Source organism: Pelodiscus sinensis, chromosome 24, assembly GCF_052426305.1.
Source record: "Pelodiscus sinensis isolate ZL-2025 chromosome 24, ASM5242630v1, whole genome shotgun sequence".
NCBI lineage: Eukaryota > Metazoa > Chordata > Testudines > Trionychidae > Pelodiscus > Pelodiscus sinensis.
In genome coordinates this window covers 7907936-7928183 of record NC_143075.1, presented here as the reverse complement: position 1 = coordinate 7928183, position 20248 = coordinate 7907936, and the positions used below count along the sequence as shown (strand labels likewise).

Sequence of the window (20248 nt, the reverse complement as noted above, 5' to 3'; positions counted from 1 at the left end):
AATTTGGCAAAGGGACTAGAAAGAGAACTTAAATGGACTGTTAATAGCTAATCAAGTATCACACACTGATTTGGAGTAGAAGTAGTAAATATTTCTATTATGGTAGTGCTGAAAAGCCCCAATTAGGGGTCTTATGGTGCTGGGAGATGTAGAAATACAGATGAGAGGCAGCCTTTGCTTTCATTTGCGGTCAGGGACTATAAAGAATCTAGATTTTAGTAATGAAAGAGAATTCTGGAATTGGAAGATTTTAAAAATAGACTGATAATGGAGGAACTCTAAAAGGAAAGTATCAGAAAAATAAAGAGGTGAAAACTACACATTATTCAACAGTCCTGCTTTTTGTGGGTATTCAAATCTTACCTGTTTACTTTACTGTTAAAATTCAAGTTTTATTACTTTTTAACATTACCAAGTCACCACAGCAATGGGAGAGCAAGTAGGATTCTGTTCTAGCTCGTGCAACAGCTTGGAGAATTGTTAACTAATTTCCTGTTGCAAAATCTTTAGTAGTAGTGATAGTACATGAGCCAGAAAGAACTCTGCTTTATTTTCAGATGCCACATTTGCAGGGCTGCAGCATTAATTTCTATGGCAAATCAGGCTGGGACTTGAATTAGTTCAGAGGAGATCTTTACCCAGCCCCAACACCCTCAGACCTGCTAGTGACCCAGTCAAGTGAATGAGAACATATGAACTTATCTCTCTCTTTTATGTATATCTATCACTTGATCTTTTCTCCGTCAGAATTTTAGGAGTGGATTGTTGTAACCCTCCTTATCTCATAGCCTTTAAGGTCAGAAGCTGCAGATGAACTCTTTACTAAAGGTCCCAACTGAAAGTGTACTCAAATTTCCACAGTCCTATAATTGCATATGTGGATTATTTAATGTGTGACTGACTTCCTTACTGCTATTTATATTTAATCAATGTATTTATGTACTCAGTGCTTTTTTTTGTGATGGTACTGCCCAGTATGCAGTACCGGCACTTCCAGACACAGTACCAGCACCTCCAGTCAGAGCTCAACAACTTTTCCCCGGAAACTTTTCCCCTGAAGTACTGGCACTGGCACTTCTTTCTTTCTTTCTTTCTTTCTTTCTTTCTTTCTTTCTTTCTTTCTTTCTTTCTTTCTTTCTTTCTTTCTTTCTTTCTTTCTTTCTTTCTTTCTTTCTTTCTTTCTTTCTTTCTTTCTTTCTTTCTTTCTTTCTTTCTTTCTCTTAACAAAAAAGCATTGTATGTGCTCATGTTAAAAACCCATAAAGCATCTGTGTTTATATATAACAGGGGTTTAAAAGACTAGATACATTCATGGAGGTTAGGACCATCAATGGTTATTACCCAGGATGAGCAGGGATGGTGTCCCTGGCTTGTGTTTGCCAGAAGTTGCTGAATGGGAACAGGGGATGGATCATTTGAGGATTACCTCTTAATTCCCTCTGAAGCACATGGCATTGGCCACTGTCAGAAACCAGGATAATAGACCTGATGGACCTTTGGTCTGATCCAGTATGGCCGTTCTTCTTTTCTTATATAAGTTAGGTGGAAGTGCAGATAATTTAGAATAAACTAAGGGCAGAAATTGCCTGTAAAGATATTTCACCAAAAGCTTTGTGAAACTTAATTCAAAACCAGATGTTTTGAGTAAACTTTACATACCAAAATTTACTATATATATATTTCTGCTTTTGCAAAAATATTTATTTTCATTTCATAAAGTGATGATACTTATTAATCCACTATGAGAAAAAAGTTTCACTCAGGGAAGCATATTTTGTTGTAAAGTCTGTAAGCTCCTTTCATTACCTTACATTAAAAAAGTCTGTTATAAATGAGAAATTTATAACCATGTTCCCCATCATCAATACAAGCAGTTAATATCCCAGGTCAGATCCTAAGATGGTATAAGTCAGTGGTCCCCAATGTTTTGGGGCTGCCAGGCGCCTGGGTGCGGGGCCACTCACGCGCTGGGCGTACAGGAGCGGGGCCACTCACAGGCCACGTGACTGGGGGCGGGGCCAAGCATGTGCCGCACACCCGGGGCCGACACCAGCATGTGCTGCGACCCCGGGCAGGGGCTGCTCAGGTGCCGCGCGCCCGGGGCCGGCACCGGCATGTGCGGCACACCAGGAGCCAGGTCCGGCACCAGCATGCACCGCGCACCCGGGGCCAGCACCGGCATGTGCGGCACACCCGGGGCCAGGACTGGCACCGGCACGCACTGCGACCCCAGGGCACGGGCTGCCCATGCGCCCGGGGCTGGCATCTGCCGCACGCCTGGGCGCCATGGTCCCCACCAGCGTTGGGGACCACTGGTGTAAGTTGTATAATTCCATTTAAGTCAAACAACTGCCAGTTTACAGAGGAGAAATATCTAGGATCGTCCGCATAGTGATTCCTATGATTGTTCTCAGTGCCAGCAGCCTTCTCCCTCATCTTGTTATCTGCAGGCATTGCAGTGGACCACTGTCAGACTTTTCTTGTGGACTGTGTTGAAACAGAGCCATACCTGTAACATTTCCTTTCTGTTGTGTTTATGTCTGTGTGAAAGGAGGTATGCATTTGATACGGTCTTGCATGATATTCTTATTGATAAACTAGGCAAATATAACTTAGATAGGGCCACGATAAGGTGGGTGCATAATTGGCTGGATAACTGTAGTCAGAGAGTTGTTGTTAATGATGCTAAATTCTGCTGGAAAGGGATAACATGTGGAGTTCCGCAAGTGTCTGTTTTGGGACCCGTACTGTTCAATATCTTCATCAATTATGTAGATATTGGGATAGAGAGTACGCTTATTAAGTTTGCAGATGATACCAAACTGGGTGGGGTTGCAACTTCTTTGGAGGATAGGGACATAATTCAAAATGACCTTAGCAAGTTAGAGAAATGGTCAGAGGTAAACAGGATGAGGTTTAATAAAGAGAAATGCAAAGTGCTCCACTTAGGAAGGAACAATCAGTTCCATACATACAAGATGGGAAGCGACTGTCTAGGAAGGAGCATGGCGGAAAGGGATCTAGGGGTCATAGTGGACCACAAGTTGAATATGAGTCAACAGTGTGATGCTGTTGCAAAAAAAGCAAATATGATTCTAGGTTGTATCAACAGGTGTGTTGTAAGCAAAACTCGTGAAGTCATTCTGCTGCTCTACTCTGCACTAGTTAGGCCTCAGCTGGAGTACTGTGTCCAGTTCTGGGCGCCACATTTCAAGAAAGATGTGGAGAAATTGGAAAGGGTACAGAGAAGAGCGACAAAAATGATTAAAGGTTTAGAGAACATGACCTATGAAGCCAGGCTTCATGAACTGGGCTTGTTTAGTTTGGAAAAAAGAAGATTAAGGGGGGACATGATAGCGGTTTTCAAATATCTAAAAGGGTGTCACAAGGAGGAAGAAGAAAATTTGTTCCTCTTGGTTTCTGAGGACAGGACAAGGAGTAATGGGCTTAAAGTGCAGCAGGGGAGGTTTAGATTGGACATTAGGAAAAAATTCCTAACTGTCAGGGTGGTCAAATATTGGAATAAATTGCCAAGGGAGGTGGTGGAATCTCCCTCTCTGGAGATATTTAAGAACAGGTTAGATAGACATCTGTCAGAAATGGTGTAGACGGAGCTTGGTCCTGCCTTGAGGGCGGGGGGCTGGATTCGATGACCTCTCGAGGTCCCTTCCAGTCCTATTATTCTATGATTCTATGAGGTAGATGGTAACGCTAACCTTGATTTTGATCTGCTTTAAAGTCTCATCCCTTTTGATCCAACAACAAAGAAAAAAACCAAATAAATAAAAAAGAAACACACCAACCCGCCCCCCATTCTTCCAGAATCATAACCTGCCTAGCCTAAAAACTGCATGCAACTTTGAGTTTTAAAGCATTTTAAGTTAGAACCATACATTAGCCCCAGCATGACTCAAAGGGCTCATGAACCTTTTTCCTATGCTGGAGCTTTGTAGGCTTGCTGCTTTTTGCCAGCCCTTATTAACAATGCAGTGAAAATCATGGCTGTTGGTTTCTGAGGAGCAGTCCAGGTAGCAAATTGTCAGATTGCATTCATTTTTTAGATTTTTTTTTTTAATTCATACTCAATACAAATACTCAGTGAGCACAGGAGGAGGAGGAGGAAAAGGTGGGAGTAACTAGCTCCGTCTCCTCAATTACATTCTTAAGTTTCACGGTTTCTTTCAGCTTGCCTTTTGCTTTGGAACAAAAAAGTTATTTTAAATACTTTCTGAGAATGGAAAACAGAACAGTAGCAAGTTTTCTGGCCAGATGGGAGTCTTCTGAGAGGACCTTTAAGGATGAAAACTGGGGGGAAGGGAATGCTAATTAGGAGAGTTGTAGCATGATCTAGTAGTAAGAGCAGGAAGGATAGGGAATCAGGATTCCTGGGTTCTATTCATAGCTTTGCCCTGACATGTCACTTACCTTTTTTGTTCTTGAATGTACTCATCTGTTAAATAAGTACAGTACATCTGTAAAATGGATCCCAGCACCAAACATGTGTTGCTGCAGCATTAGTGTGGATATGGGTGTACAGAATCTGGGTCATGCCCAGCTCAGCAGTGTGGACACTCGAAGGCTGGTTTGGCTAGCCAGGACCTGGGTACATTTTGCAGCATAGACGTATTCTAAGAATACTTGAGGCCATGTCTACGCTGGTAGATGTAAAGAGCTGGAAGTTATAGCGCTGCCCATAGAGTACATCAGTAAAATTGCTGCTAGGTGTCCACACTGTTGGCTGCCAGTGCAGTAGCATGATCAGACTTGCAGAACCTTTCAGAGCAATGTATTCTGGGGAGTTATCTCACAGAGCATCTCTTCCTCTTCTGCTGCAGAGGTTTGTGGGAAGGCAGAGTGGAGGCATGGGGCATCCTGGTCCTGACCAAGTGCACTACGGTGCATCGTTTCACATCCCAGCAACCCTTGTGCTTCTGTCCGCATTTGGCACCATCTTTCAACGGCTTCTGTGCTGTGAGCTCTGCCTCCCCAGTCTGTGGGAATGGATCCCTAGCTGCTGATGAAAACGCTGATAGGTCTCACTAATGGCAATCTCATGTCACAAATGACAGTCAAATTATTCTTGAAGTTGCAAAGTGACAATGGTGAGTCTATGCAGTGTTTGTACAGTGCAAGATTTTTTGTGGCATTCATGGAGGTGCTTACCGCAGTGGAACACTGCTTTTGGACTTGGGAAACAAACCCTGAGTGGTGGAAACACGTCGTCATGAAAGCCTGGAATGATGAGCAGTGACTGCAGAACTTTTGGATGAGAAAAGCCGCTTTTGTGGAACTGTGTGCTGAGCTCACCTGCATCCTGTGGCACAAGGACACACAAATGAGAGCTACCGTGCTAGTGGAGAGCTACCGTGCTAGTGCATGGCGATTGCATCATGGAAAGTGGCTACTCCAGACAGCTTTTGTTCGGTCACCAATCAATTTGGAGAGGGAAAGTTGACCATTGGACTCATGCTAATGGAAGTGTGCAGGGCCATCAATTGCATCCTGCTGCAGAAGACCATGACTCTGGGCAATGTGCATAAAATTGTGGATGGTTTTGTTTGAATGGGCTTCCCAAACTCCAGTGGGGAAATAGATTCCAATTCTGTCACCAGACAACCTAACCTCTGAGTAGATTAACCACAAAGGATACTTCTCCATGGTCTGCAAGTCAGTGGATCAGTATGAGTGTTTCACAGACATTAACGGTGGCTGATCTAGAAAGGTGCATCATGCTTGCATCTTTTGGAACACTGGTCTGTTCAGGAAACTGCAAGCAGGGACATTCTTCACAGACCAGAAGATCATCCTGGGGTAAGTAGAAATTCCCATTGTGATCCTTAGAGACTCTGCCTACCAATGTTCTCTTTCAGCTACTCAGCAGCACAGCTTTACAGGTGATTAATCAGCCCCGCCAGTCAGTCAGCTCCGGGCATGGATCCCTGAGCCTCTGACAGGGCGGGGCTGATTAATCACTTGTGAAGCAGCTTAGAGGGAACACTGCTGCCTATCCCTTAATGCAGTGTTTCCCAATTGGTGCTCCGGGGAACCCTGGGGATCCGCGAAGCAAAACTAGGGGTTCCGCGAGGAGCCGGCACTCCCCCACCGCCTCTGAAAGAGAGAGAGAGCCGGCTAGCTAGCACAGGCATGGACAGCGAGTTGTATGGGCTCGTGGTGCCCATGCTGCACCAATATTTGGAACTGGAGTGGGCCCCGGCCCCCCCCGCGCATCCTCCCACCCCGGCCCCAGAGCATGTCTCCCCCATCCCCATCCCGTCCTGTCTCGTCCCTGCTGTGTGCAACCTTCACTGAGCTTCCCCTTGCTGGGTGCTGCTGCCCTGCATGGCATGCTCAAACCGGTAGGCGGGGAGATGCCCAGGCGTGATGTAACGTCACGGCCTGGGATTTTAAAACTGCTGGGTGCTGCGTTGCGCCGTATGGCTGAGTTGCGGGTTTGGAGTCCAGGGACAGAGCGCAGACTCCAGCCCCACAAAGTAGAAGGCAGAAGGTAGGGAAAGGGGAAGCGCTGGGAAAGGAAGGGGATTGTGCAGAGGGGAAAGGGAAGGGGAAAGGCTGGGAGAGGAAGGGGCTTGAGCAGAGGGGAAGGAGAGAGAGGGAAGAGAGGGGAAGGCACCAAAAGGACAGGGTAGAGGAGAGACAAATGCCAGGGGGCCAAGTACAGACAATGAGGAAAAAGGCAGGAGGGGAAGTGTCAGTGGGAGGGAGACAGGGTGATGCTGGGAGGGGAGAGGGGAAGGGCATTGGAGGCTAGAGGGGGAAGGGGGAGGTACTGGGAGAAGGCTTGAAAGAAGGGGTGGGCATGAGGGAGGCGGGGATGGAGCAAGTCGTGTGTGAGGGCACAGAGGCATGAGGGGAACGGGAGCAGAGGGTGGTGAGGGAGTGGGTATCAGGGAAAAAGAGGGCAAAGGAGGTAGGGGCAGTAAGAGAAGGGGGAGGCACCAGGAGGGTGCAGGGATAAGGGAAGGTGCAGGTGCCAGGGGATTCTGGGGGTGAAACAGAAGGGCATACACCTGCAGGGAGGGACCACCACCAGAGGAGAGACGCAGGGCAGGTTTGTAGAGGGAGGTGTTAGAAGAGGGGATTAGGAGGGGTAGCTCAGATGATCAGAGTGGGGCTACTGGAGGAGTGGGCACAGGGAGGAGAGAAGGGCTGGTGGAGGGGGGGCAGGTTGCAGGAGGGATAAGGGCAGTGGGAAAGGCAAGAGTCAGGACAGCAGAGGAGGGTGAGGAGTTGGGAGGCAGCAGGCACCAGGGGAACTGATGGAAGGGGAGGAGACATGGCATCAGAGAGAAAAGGTAAAGGTTTAAAAACATTTATTAATAACTTGAGTGCCACAGTGGCACAAACAACAAGCCACGTGAACTCAGTACTGGTGCACAACACAAAATTCATTTTGCTCATGCGAGGAAACTCTTAGGCTATGTCTACACTGGCGGTTTCTTGCGCAAGAGTTCTTGTGCAAGAACACGTCCACACTGCCATGTGCGAGCTGTGCTTTTGCGCAAGAGCATCTATGGCAGTGTGGACGCTCTCTTGCCTGAGAAAGTGCCAATGGCCATTTTAGCCATAGGGCTTTCATGCGCAAGAAATTCATGTTGCCTGTCTACACTGGCCTCTTAAATTATGGAGATTGCCTATCTCCTAGAACTGGAAGGGACCTTGAAAGGTCATCGAGTCCAGTCCCCTGCCTTCACAGCAGGACCAAGTACCATCCCTGACAAATTTTTGCCCCAAATGTCTAAATGGCCTCTGCAAGGATTGAAGTCACAACCCTGGGTTTAGCAGGCCAATGCTCAAACCACTGATTGCTCAGCACCCCAACCTTCCACATGAGCCCAACACTTCCAAGCCTGGAGCCCCCTCCCCAAGCCAACATCCCCTTCTCCTGCATCCAAATTCCCTCCTAGAGCTTGTACTTCTCATCCCGTCCCCCACCCCAATCTCTCATTCCCACCCCACAGCTCCTGTCTCAACCTAGTGAGAGTGTATAAGGGCTGGGGATAGCAAGTGATGGAGAGGAGGGAAACAGAGCGGATGAGGCCTCAACGAAGGAGAGTGGGAGGGATCTTGGGGAAGGAACGTGATTTTTATGCATTGGTGGGTCCCTCTCCCCCCCCCCATTCTTTCTTTTTTTTTTTTTTTTTTGCTTGACAAACCTTGGGGTTCCTTGAAATTCTGAAAAGAGTTCCTCGGCCAAATAAAATTGGGAAACACTGCCTTAATGCAATGGCTCATGAAGACATATATGGGGAGCCTTGACAGCAGCAAAGAGTGGTTCAACAACAGGCTGAGCAGGTGCAGAATGACTGTGGATTGAGCTTTTGGCTATTTGAAAGCCCTCTGGCATTGTTTATATGGGAAGCTGGACTTGGCCGATTGTAACATCCCTATGGTTATCGCCGCATGCTGTATCCTTCATAATATTTGCAAAGGGAGGGGGGGTGAAAGCTTCACTCAGGGCTGGACCGCTGAGGCTCAGTGCCTGAAAGACATGTTTGAACAGCCAAGACCAGGGCTATTACAGGAGCACATATTTCCCCCCTCCCTTTGCAAATATTATGAAGGATACAGCATGCCAGGATGCCTTGAAGCAGCAATTAGAGGTTGAAAGTCAGTAAAACTTGTTGCCATGCGTGGGAGTGCAGTGACTGCATTGCTAGTGGGTTACTCTGATTGGTCCGTATGCTGCACTTAACACTATAGTGACTGAAGCTTTGCTGGGGTATGCTTACCTGCTTGCTTTCTTGTAATGGAATAAAGATTGTTTTGAAACAAATCAATTTAATTTATTAAACACAGCAAATGTAGGGGACACGTGCAGCATGAAACATCTGCACTGGATGGGAGATAGGCATGCAGGAGGTGGGAGAGGCAGGAGGTAAGGCAGGTCCCTAGAGTTTCGCAGGCTTTTTTATATATATATATATATATATATATATATATATATATATATATATATATATATATATATATATATATATATATATGTGTGTGTGTGTGTGTGTGTGTGTGTGTGTGTGTGTGTGTGTGTGTGTGTGTGTGTGTGTGTATATATATACACACACACACACACACACACACACACAGAGGGCTCGGCAAATAATGCACGGCAGGCGAGCGGGGCTCGCCACGGTTCGGCAAGCCCTGTATATATATATATATCTCCAAGTTTCATATGCAACTTGGCTGTCTGATGTGCTGTGCAAGAGGGTCTGCAGTTCATTGAAGTGAAACTGCATGTGAATGGGTGTTGAGTGCCTCGGGTGCCTGTGGAAGTATGCATGGGTGGAGTTTGGGTGGACAGGTGTGGAGTACAGTGGGTGGTGCCCAGGGACAGGGTAGTGTCTAAATTGCATTGGCAGTGAGGGAGAGGAAGGTGTACGGAAAACAGTTTTGGGACACCTGCTGCAGGGAGGATGGCTACACTGCTGCTCTGTCTACCGTGCTAGTAATGTCTGGAGTGTGTCTGCTTGCCGCTTCATAATGTTTAGGAGTTGCTCTGTGCTTTTCTTACATTCCCTCCTGTCACTGTCCCTCTCCTTCTTCAGCAGCGTGACTCAGGATGTCACACAAAAACTTCTCTCTAGTCTTTTCTTGACTGCTTCCTGGTCCTTTTCAGATGCTCAGCAAGCTTGAGGACCTCAGACTGCCATTCCGAGGTTGTCTCTGTCAAGGCACATTTGCAACATGTTGCAGAGGGTCCTTTCTTAACACTAGATACAGTACTGCCTCGACATTTTTGAAACACTTGCACTGTTCACGTGGCTAGCATTGTCTGACTATTCCAGACACGAATGTTAAGTTGTGATGAATTAGTTAAGCGAGTAGTTGATGGAATTTCCACTGACTACTCGATTAGTTGATTGGGGGATTCAGGCAGCCTGGCTCCTACTGAATTTAAACTTCAGTGTGGTTAGCTCCCGGGGGTGGCACGAGCAGGGACTGTTTGAGCCAGCTCCAGGACCGCTGTGGCTCTGCCTCCCCTATCCGCCCCCCTGCACTGCAGAGATGGTGCTGGGGGAACCAACTTTTAATCCAGCTCCCCCCTCAGCACCAGCTCCTGCCCCCTCCCTTGTTGGCTCTGACACAAAGGCAGCAAGGTGGGGAAGCAAGTAGTCAACTACTCCTTAATGTCCCTAGTTCCAGAGCAGGCAAACATAACATACAGGAACCCCACAATGGTGAGTTCTTCACAAGGGCAGGGGAAAGGGCAGGGATTTTCATTCGTGCATGACCATTCTGTACTGTGGGCTAGTGTGATTTGGAGAGAGCACTGCGAAGTTCAGGGGACACAGCAAAAGTTAGTAATGGCCTCTCATTTCCAATGTGTTCATTCTGGAAAACATTTAGTTGCTTAGGGTGAGCGGGGAAGCAAATGGGGGGCTTTTACTTGACTGTGGGGTCCGTCTGGGACCGTATGCAGCTTGTTTTTGCTGAGCAATGGTCCCCCCGTTTTCCGCTGACAACACAGTGGCGAGGGAATGTCAGCCTTTATGGGTCAAAGACCACATTTGCTTTGCTAGCAAATTTAAGAAGGGTGGCATAGCAGTTGCATGGCACTTTTGATAAGGTCTGTGAAACAGATTACCATGACATAAGAGATTGCATTAACAGTCTGTTCGCCATCTGACTGCCCTTTTGCTGGTAGCATCAACATACAGAACCGAAAAGCCTCCTTTCTGTAACACTCATGCTCCCAGGAACTCGCTTGAGTGCTTCATGATACTGACCCATCACACCAAGTCATATCATCCACAGCATTGGAGGTAAAAAACAACTCCTGAGTGCAAGCCTCTGTGGATGAAAATTCCTCCTCTTGTTCTGGATCCGCCTCCCTCTCAGTACTTTCAGCCACAACTTCCTCCTCCTGTCTCAGTCCAATGTTGGATGACCTCTGAGCTCCCAAGTATCCACGAGGGTCTTTGGAGTGGAGGTGGGGTCTCCCCTAAGTATATCATCCAGCTCTTATAGAAACTGGAGGTTGTAGGCACAGCACCAGAGTGGTGGTATGCTTCCTATGCCATGTGGTAGGCATTTTGCAGCGCCTTCACTTTGACTCTGCATTACAGAGTGTCCCAGTTATGGCCCCTTTCAGTCATGAATCTGGAAATGTGTCCATAAAAATCATAATTCCTATGGCTGAAGCATAGCTGGGTCTGCACTGCCTCCTCTCCCCAAACGCTGATGAGGTCCAGCACCCTGGCATGGCTTTAAGCAGGGGATCTCCTGATGCATGGAGAGGGCGAATAAATGAGATGAGAATACACCACGCATCACTGAGCAAACAGGAAGAGGACTTTCACATTTCTGAAGGCATGCAGAGTGGGTCTAAGGGTTGGTCACCTAAGAGCAAGGCAGTAGAGATCAAACAGATGATCAGAGAGGCAAAAACAGGCATTGTGGAAGGGTGTAAGAGGCCAGTCACTTTGAAGTAGGAATAAGAGATCCTCCGGAAAAGGGCTTTATTCCGGAGGATCGCGCCAGTCTAGACGCTTTTTTCCGGCTTTTCCCCAAGCCGGAAAAAAAGCGGCGGCCATGTTTATTTAAATCCCGCGGGGGATATTTAAATCCCCCGCGGATTTCCCTATTCCCAAGTTCAAAATTAGCATGCCCCTTCCGAAGAAGGGGCCAGTGTAGACGTAGCCTCAAGGTATTGGGAGAGCAGAAAATAGATGTATAGATACCTTTTCCCATCACCTCAGGTTATGCACTGAGCTTAGGTCATCTAAATCTGAGGATTGGACCTGTAATTATACCCTGTCCTAGGCACATGTAGGGAAACTGAAGGAGAGAATATGAGGTTAGTCATAGTTTAGTGCAGTGTTTCTCAACTGGTGGTTCAAGTACCCACAGGGGTACTTGAGAGAAGTCTTGGGGCTATGTCAACACAACTAAAATTTGGAGAAAACTGAATTTTTGTTTTAAATTTTACAGCACTTTATTATTTTTGTACTTTTTGCACCCAAAAATTTCATTGCCCAACCGGCTATGATTAAGTTGTTTAAACAAATGTGTTGCAATGGTAAAAAGAAAATTGTGTATCTGAAAACTGTAGGTACTCGGGGTACTTATCTTTTTTTTGTTTTGTTTTGTTTTGTTTTGTTTTGTTTTGAAAAAGGGGTAATTTAGAAAAAAAGGTTGAGAAACACCTGTCTGGTGTGTAGAAGCCTGTCTCCTTTCCCCCATACACTTTAAATGTAATAATGATTCTGGTTACAGCAAAGTATATCCCAAGTGATAAGTGGCATTATCATGATCCAACCCTGCGCTCGATATTTCTGTGTTTTCTGCTAACTAAATTACCTTTGTATTACCATTTCTGTAGCCTGAATTCAAATGCACAAAGCTGCTGATGAGTAGAAGTTAGTATTAAATATTTTTTATTTTGAAGGGGCTTTTCCTTAGGGGAATCATTGCCTCATTGAACAACTAACAGATAAACAACAGGTACCTTGGAGATGCAGAGAGTGTTGAGAACTCAACCTAACTACTGAAGTTTCCATGATGTCAAATGCATTCACTCTGCAGTAAAGCTTGCCCATGGGAAATACCTCCAAATACAAAGGAGACTCCATTTATCAAGTTGCATGTCAATTTCCTACAGAGTACTTTTTGCTCCTTGACAGAATGCAGTTTCAGGAAATGGCCACAGTGATCATAGGGAAGCTGTTACAAAACTTGCTGGAATTCCTGACAAGAGTGCTGTTCTTCCAAATAGACCGTGTCTTATTTTATTGCTGCAATTGCAATGTAACTTCAGTGCTGCCACAGATTCCAGCATCTAGACGTCAACAAAATTTGGTTTATAAAGCTAAAATATTTTACTCTGTGTTAAGATAAGAAAGATCTAGTGCACAAACTGAGGGGTTTATTTCAGTGTTCATTCATTAATAATCAAACCAGGCGAATACAGCCCACATTTGTGATACAAGAAAGAGAGACTCAGAAAATAAAATGACCCTTTATTTTATTGTGACAGTAAAATTAATGGATTCTCTAGGGGCACGTCTACAGAGCAGGACAAAAGTCAAATTAAGCTACGCAACTTGAGCTATGTCAGGCAGATATCATGATCATGAAGGTGGTTTTCCCAGGGTGAGGCTCATCCATTGCACTGCCAGTGTGCTGACCCCTGCGATTTCCCCAAATGCGGGAAACTCGACTGCATAAATTGTGGTAGTGGGGGACTGCATTTGCATGTTCCCTTGGAAAAAAAACCTTGAGCTTCATCAGTTGTGTAGGTTAAGTTGAAATAGCTTATTTCAGCTTTTGGCGTTGTCTATACAGCAGGAAGTCGAAGGAAGAATACTCTTTCTTTGATTTCCCTCATTCCTCATAAAATGAGGGTTACAGGAGTCAGAGTAAGAAGTCTTCCAACTCGACATTATTTTGAAATAATGGATTGAAGTTTATACACGCTCTTTGTTATTTCGGAATAACATCAATTATTCCGGAATAACACTGCTGTGTAGATGTACCCTTAGGGCCGATTCCTGTTCCCTGAGAGCCAGTTTTGTAGGGGAGCTTCATTAGGGCTGCAACTTTGATGTTGGTGAAAAGGATTTTGCAGAACCTTTGACCACGGATAATTGATTGTTTAGTTCTGACAATGGAAAACAACTCAAAACTCAGCAAGAAAAACCCCTGCCTAGCTATCTATTTAAAGGAGAGCTCCAAAAGAAGTTGCCATGAATGCTACATAATGCGTGTAGATGTTCATCAAACCTTTGCAGTGCTCCACCTGGTAGACTGTTGTTTAAAGTGCCCTAAGAACCCTAGGGGCTGAAGGTACAACATGGGAATGAATAAAGAACTAGTTAAATGAGGAGTGCAAAGAACTGTTGCAAGAGGAGATATGGGAATCATTAAATGTCAGGTCCCATGGTATATGGGCTTAGTTACTTTTGTTCCCTATTGTGAACATTTTGGGCAGAAGAGCAGTGCATACTGGGAAAGACAGAGAAAAGTAGTTTGTAAAATGCATTAAATTGGGATTTAGTTAATCCTTGGGATTTGAGCCCAGCAGATTATTGGAGCCCAAATGTATCAGTGAAAGTGATCCACATACTGTATTTTCTCGCTCAGCTGAGGCAGGAGGAGCTAGGATGGGAAATTGATGGAGATCTTGGGAGGAACAAGAATGAAGAAGTCTGTTTAGGGGCCAGGCAGAGAGAAGAAGTTAAATTGAAGAGCACCAGTGTTTGATTACAGGTCAGGTTCCATTCTATCTTGCTCTTCGTTGTTGCTCGCTGTTTAGAGATTGCATAGGGACAAATGCAATGAAATGATTGCCATACAAATCTCAGTAACTTCAGTCCCTTTGTGAGCACAGGGTAAGTCCTCTAAATGGCTAAATAAGAACTTTCCCCATGGCTTCCAGGATCTGATTACAAAGCATGTCCCAGCTTTCAAACCACTTGTCAGCAAGGATCCCAGTTCAGCAATGCCCTCTCCGGCAAGCACCTGTTAAAAAAATGGCTGTTAAAAGCCATGTTTCCATGCAACAAAACAAAACATATACAAAGTGAAACTTCTCCTAAGCTATGACCCAGGGGAACAGCCAGAAACGGTTGCCTAGCAGAGCTAGCTCTTTAACTAAAGGACAAACAGGAGCGTACTGGGAGCCTGGGGGAGACTTTAAAACGATTGTTTACTTGAGAAGGGTCCTTCAATGTAGGTTCCACAGTATCCAAATAAAGTGAAGCCCTTTTTTGAAAAGCACATGATAAACATGGCCCACGCCTATACATCTGGTCCCCCTCCCTACTCTCCTCTCCCTCCTTTTCATTTAATCTTTCCCCCCTTCAGACAATGGCAGACCATTGATCACTATAGTGCAAAGATTTGGACGTCCAACTCCCATTGCAATTCATGGGCAATTCAATGAAATATTCATTTAATTGAAGTCAATGGCAGTGTTGAAGCTGGCTTCAGTAGAATCAGGATTTTATCCTAGGAGCTGGTTATGAAAATCCCATCCTATATGACCTGTGGTGCAAATGGCAAACACCATTAAGGAAAGAAGGCTGGAGCACATGCTCATCTTTATGGACAAGTCCATCCCGGAGGGGAAGGAGGGACATAGGAGGCAATTGTCCCAGACCTGCCGATTCAAAAGGGCCCAGGGTTCCTGTCTGCCACCACAGGCAGCCAGAGCTCCAGGCCCTTTAAATTGCTCATGGAGTGTCACACAGCGTGCTCTGAGCAGTTGCGAGGGCTGCTTAGGGAGGTGGAGGAGCCTCATCCTTTCTGCCCAAGGCTCCACCCCTTTTGGGAGCATGGAGTCACCTCCCCACCTTGCCCAGGGGCCGGGCAAGTCTGTCAGAGCCCCTGTTTATGGATAAAACCTACCGCAAGTATAGTGATTTCAGTTATTGTGTTGGAATAATTTAAATCAGTGTTTCTTAAATTGTTCTGCGGCACATTGGTGTGCCGCAAGGCAGTCGGAGGTGTGCCGTGGGGAACAACAGAATTCAAAATGGCTGCCCTTAAAGGGGCAGGTGACTTTTTTTTTTTTTTTGCTCAATAACTTTCCCCCAACCCTTTTTTTTCCTCAACAAAATATCCTTGGTGTTCCTTATTAAAAAAAATTATTGTTTGGTGTTCCTTGGTCTTAAAAAGTTTAAGAAACACTGATTTAAATCAAAGGAAGCTCTTGGTAGTAATCAGGAGCCTATTTGCTATCAGCATTATTGGTATTAGGGATGGGTTCATATTCTTCATATATTCTTCTGATCTGAAATACTTTCTCCTTCACAGAATGTATCCCTGATATCTCACCATTGTCACACTACCTGGCTGTTATAGATCTAGCTTCAGCCTTCTCCTGACCTCATCCATGCCTCTCCTGTCTCTGTATTATCATTTTGGTTTCCTCCCAGGAGTTTCAACACAGGGTTTGCTATTTTAGTAGATAATCTTGTTTGAAGATAATCCCATTTACAAGTTATCCCTCCTGCAAAACAATCTTGTTAATAATTCCCCCACAGAGCAAACAAGGAATGGATGGTGGCAGCTGCAGGAAGGTTGTTTGTGGATTTAAGGCACAGGAAAGGGTATGTCTCTACAATGTAAATAAAAACCCATTGCTGCCTGTTCCAGCTGACACTGGCTCCAAGGTCTCCCACTGTTTCATTGCAGCGTAGACTTTGGGGTTAGGCTGTACCCTAAGGTCTGGAACACTCCTTCCTTGGAGAGTCCTAGATCTCATGATCCTTCTCAAGACTCAAATGTCTACACTGCAAGGAAAAAACTCTGTATGCCCAACTCAGCTGGCACAAGCCAGCCACAAGTGTCTAATTGTAATGGAGACATACCTCTTCATTTCTAGTTCCAGACTTTGTGTGGCCTTGAGGAAATTACATCTGAGGCAGAGAGATTAAGTGAACTGGCATGGTAATGCTCATCTACTATACAAAAGTGTTGAGAGGATTAATCCAGATCTAATCATGCTTGTGAAGTGCTTTGAGATCCTTGGATTGGAGGAGCTGTAGATACAGAAACCTTTATTGTTGTTATTACTAAATTACTCCTTATAGCTAATTACTCCTTATGTGAGTTGAGACCCAATGCAAGGGGAGTGAGGTGAGAGAAACTTACACTGACTCAGATCCCATCCTGTTTTATGAAGAAATAGAAGACATCACTCTCCAGTCTAATCAATATATTCTCAACGTCCACTGAGGAATGTAAAAGAAAATGTTTAATAGCAACCAGGCATAAATATCAACACAAATGACCAACAGGTTTATTTAGTGGACAAGTCTGGTTGGTTAGTTGAAAGAACTTTTTCTTGAATCAAATCAAACAATCCTACAGCAAAGAAAGAATCATGTACCATTCTGTATATAGTGCCAAACAAGATGACAGATAAGGTGGGTGGAGTATCTCTCTTATTATGCCAGATTCTGTTAGTGAAAAAGCCATGTTTTCCATCTTATACAGAGCTCTTCAGACCGGAAGAAAGCTTGTCTCTCTCACCAGTCTGGTACCTCATCCATCTTGTTGCACCAATATCCTGGGACCAATGCAAGTAACCTGTGCAGTGCTAGCAACACTGCAAACATAAATGTGCATGGCATTTAACAAACAAATGTGCATAACATTTATCAGACAAACATAGACAACATGAACCCTATTTAGGGATATAATAGTATAGTCAGTTAACCAATAAGCAAAAGCTTATAGGTTAATGCTATAGACTACATGTATCTCTTCCCCCCTCCTCCTGCCAATACATTTTTTAGCAGGCTGGCCAGCAGCCCATCTCAGTCCTGGCTTGTGCTGGGTCCGGGACCAACTCCCGCTGTGGCTCTGCATTTAAAGTGTATTAGGAGCCAGGAGAGCAGGCAGCCCAGCTCATTTCCAGCCAGTGCCAGGTCCAAGAGCTCAGCCCTATATCAGAGGCAGCAGTGCGGGGCAACAGGTAGCAGTCCATGAGGGGAGCTGGTTTTTAAACTGGCTCCCCTCACGGATCAGTTCCCGCCTGACATCCTACACTGCTGCTTCTGAGAGAGAGGCAGCAGCACAGATGGCAGGGAGCTCCGTGGGAGTGGGGCCAGAGCACACTGGCGGCCGGCACCACCCTGAGGGACTATAGAATAGTCGAGTAACAGATAAGAATTCATGAGGTTAATCGACTATTCAATTAACTGCTATTTAACACTCCTAACCCTATTCTGAAAGGCTTACAGTACTGTACAGTGGCTGATCCTGCTAATAGGACTACTCCCAGTAATAAGAGTTTGCAGAATCAGTCCCAAAAGTCTTTTTCTTACTATGAGCTCTGCACAGCCACAGGGCTCCTTTTGCAAAGAACTCATTGTAGGATTGGGGCCTGTGCATGAAACTTCTTGTTATAATTTTGTGTAGCATGTGACCATATTTGGTTCAAAGGCCTCTGATGAGATTTTGACAGTTAGTGTTATTGTATGATTTGTTTCAAAAGATCTGTTTTTATGCTATCTGGAAAACGAGAACATTTAAAAATAACTTTTAAGGGTATATAAAGACTTAGAAGGGCTGTAAAACCCACATTTAACATGTAGAATAAATTCAGTTTAAGAGCATCCAGATGTGTCTGAAAAAAATAATTTCACAGTTCTAACATCTGAAGATTGCATTTACTAGAGCTGGTTTGAAAATGTGGGTCCCTCCACGCATAGAAAATGTCAAGTATTATTAAAAAAAAACAGAAAATCCCCAAACTGAAAAGCTTTTAGCCAAAACCCACACATTTTTTTATTTGGAGTTTTCAGTTTTTAAGTGAATTCAACATTTTCAACAGAAAGAAGCAATTTTACACAAACATTTTTGTTTAGTCAAAAGCCCAATTTTCCGTTAAAAACTGTTTTGATGGAAAATTCTTGACCAGTCCTAAAATCTTAAGCCCACCCAACTCTCAAGCCAAGAATTTCTAAACAGGACAAAGGATATTGGCATTAACTACTCCCCATTTCAACAACAATAAATAATTAATCTCCAAAACACACTAAAAAGGAAAACCATTGCCAAGCTGTATAATTAGTTATTTGTTCCTAAGCCTTTAAAATTCCCTTTTAAATATAACTATTGTAATGCAGGTTTCACACTAGGACTGAGGACTTTTTTACCTCAGAATTCTAAATGCTGGAAAAAACGGGGATTTTATATTATATTGTAATGGACAAACCAACACATCCCTTGGCTACCAAAACCCAACAACAGAGCTATAATATTGCCTCTGTGTGTTTAGCCTGAGTTATGCTGATATATTACTGATGCGTATCATGCTAATCCAGCAGCACATAAAGACCTTTGTATTTTCTGTAACTTCTACCACACTGGTACTGTTAGGGATTTGCATTGGTAATAGAGCAACGCAGCCCAGAGAAATTTTTAGATATGTGTGTGAGGTTTTTTGTTTTTGTTTGTTTTAAACAAAGTCTCCAGTCTTGTAAATAACTAAAATTCCCACTGACTTCAAGGAGAATCTGAGGCTCACAACCTCCCAGAAAGGAAACAGCACCACAGAGATTTGAGACCTAAAAAGGTTGTTCATTTCCTTAAAAAAAAAAAAATCATATGATACAATGACTGTCTCAGACACTTCAGATTACGAGAGTGTTACCGCAGTATTTTATTTGTTTGTTCTGAGGTTTGATTGGATGGGTATGGATTCCAATTTTTTAATTTAATACTACCTGTTCCTTTTGATGTTCTTAATCCTTTGACTTTTGGGTTACCATCATAATGTAACTAAAGTAAAATCAGTTTCATACATTATAAGGTCAGTTAGGAGTAAAATAATATTTAAAATCATTCTTAAACTATTAATAAATGTATTTTTCATCATTTAAAATACAGTATATTGGCTTTTTACATTTCACTGTACTATTTGAATTAGAATAGACTGGTCAATTTCTTTTTTTCTTGGTCTCATGTACTAGTACAGTGGTTCTCAATCGAGGGTGCACAGAGATCTTCCAGGGGGTACATCAACTCCTCTAGATACTTTCCTAGTTTTACAACAGACTACATAAAAACACTAGTGAAGTCAATATAAACTAAAATTTCATAGAGCCAATGAATTGTTAGTACTGCTCTATATATCACACACTATAATGTAAGTTCAATATTTGTATTCCAATATATTTATTTTATAATTATATGGTAAAAATAAGAAAGTAAGCAATTTTTCAGCATTAATGCACTGAGACACTTTTTTTGTATTTTTATGTCTGATTTTGTAAACAAGTAGTTTTTAAGTGACGTGAAACTTGCGGGTAAACAAGACAAATCAGACTCCTGAAAGAGGTATAGTAGTCTGGAAAAGTTTAGAGGCACTGTACCAATACACTGGGGTTTAATTCTCTGCAAGAAGCAGTTTTCATAGAAATAAATAAACAATAAAACAAACAAGATCTTTCCAGTCATTTTTGCAAAACCACCTCCCCTCACCAAAAAATAACACATGGGCCTCAACTAAGAGCGCTATGCTGCTTTTACTAATATGCATCAGTCAGCAGATACGCATCTGAGTACAGCACAGCTCTGTGACATTTGGTATTGACTGTGTTGCTATTTATTATTTATTAAGCTCTGTCAGCGTGAGCATTTGCAGTGCTGTTGTGGCTCATTTATTCTTTTTCTCATAGGCATGCATGCATGAGTGGGTGGTGTGGTATGGGTTTTAAACACATGCTGCATTTGAAAGGCTCTTGAACTCTGATGCAAGATAAGAAACTAGGGG

At 44.0% G+C, this 20248-nt stretch overlaps 1 protein-coding gene, 1 non-coding gene and 1 pseudogene across 5 annotated transcripts in view; 2 read left to right on the top strand and 1 right to left on the bottom strand.

Moving 5' to 3' along the window:
* CALML6 (calmodulin like 6) overlaps positions 1-20248 on the top strand; it is an 83439-nt gene that overhangs the window by 10726 nt on the left and 52465 nt on the right. For 2 of the 4 annotated variants that reach the window (XM_075906363.2, XM_075906361.2), the window contains exon 3: positions 4836-5811. The exons of the other annotated variants lie outside the window; for them this stretch is intronic. The gene's annotated coding sequence lies outside the window, so the exon portion shown is untranslated. The remainder of the gene's footprint in view (positions 1-4835; positions 5812-20248) is intronic. 4 annotated transcript variants of the gene reach the window in all.
* On the bottom strand, positions 10736-11416 carry LOC149521715 (uncharacterized; annotated as a pseudogene).
* LOC112545141 (U1 spliceosomal RNA) lies at positions 13070-13226 on the top strand. The gene has a single exon (XR_012897388.2). It is a non-coding gene; the product is annotated as a U1 spliceosomal RNA (small nuclear RNA).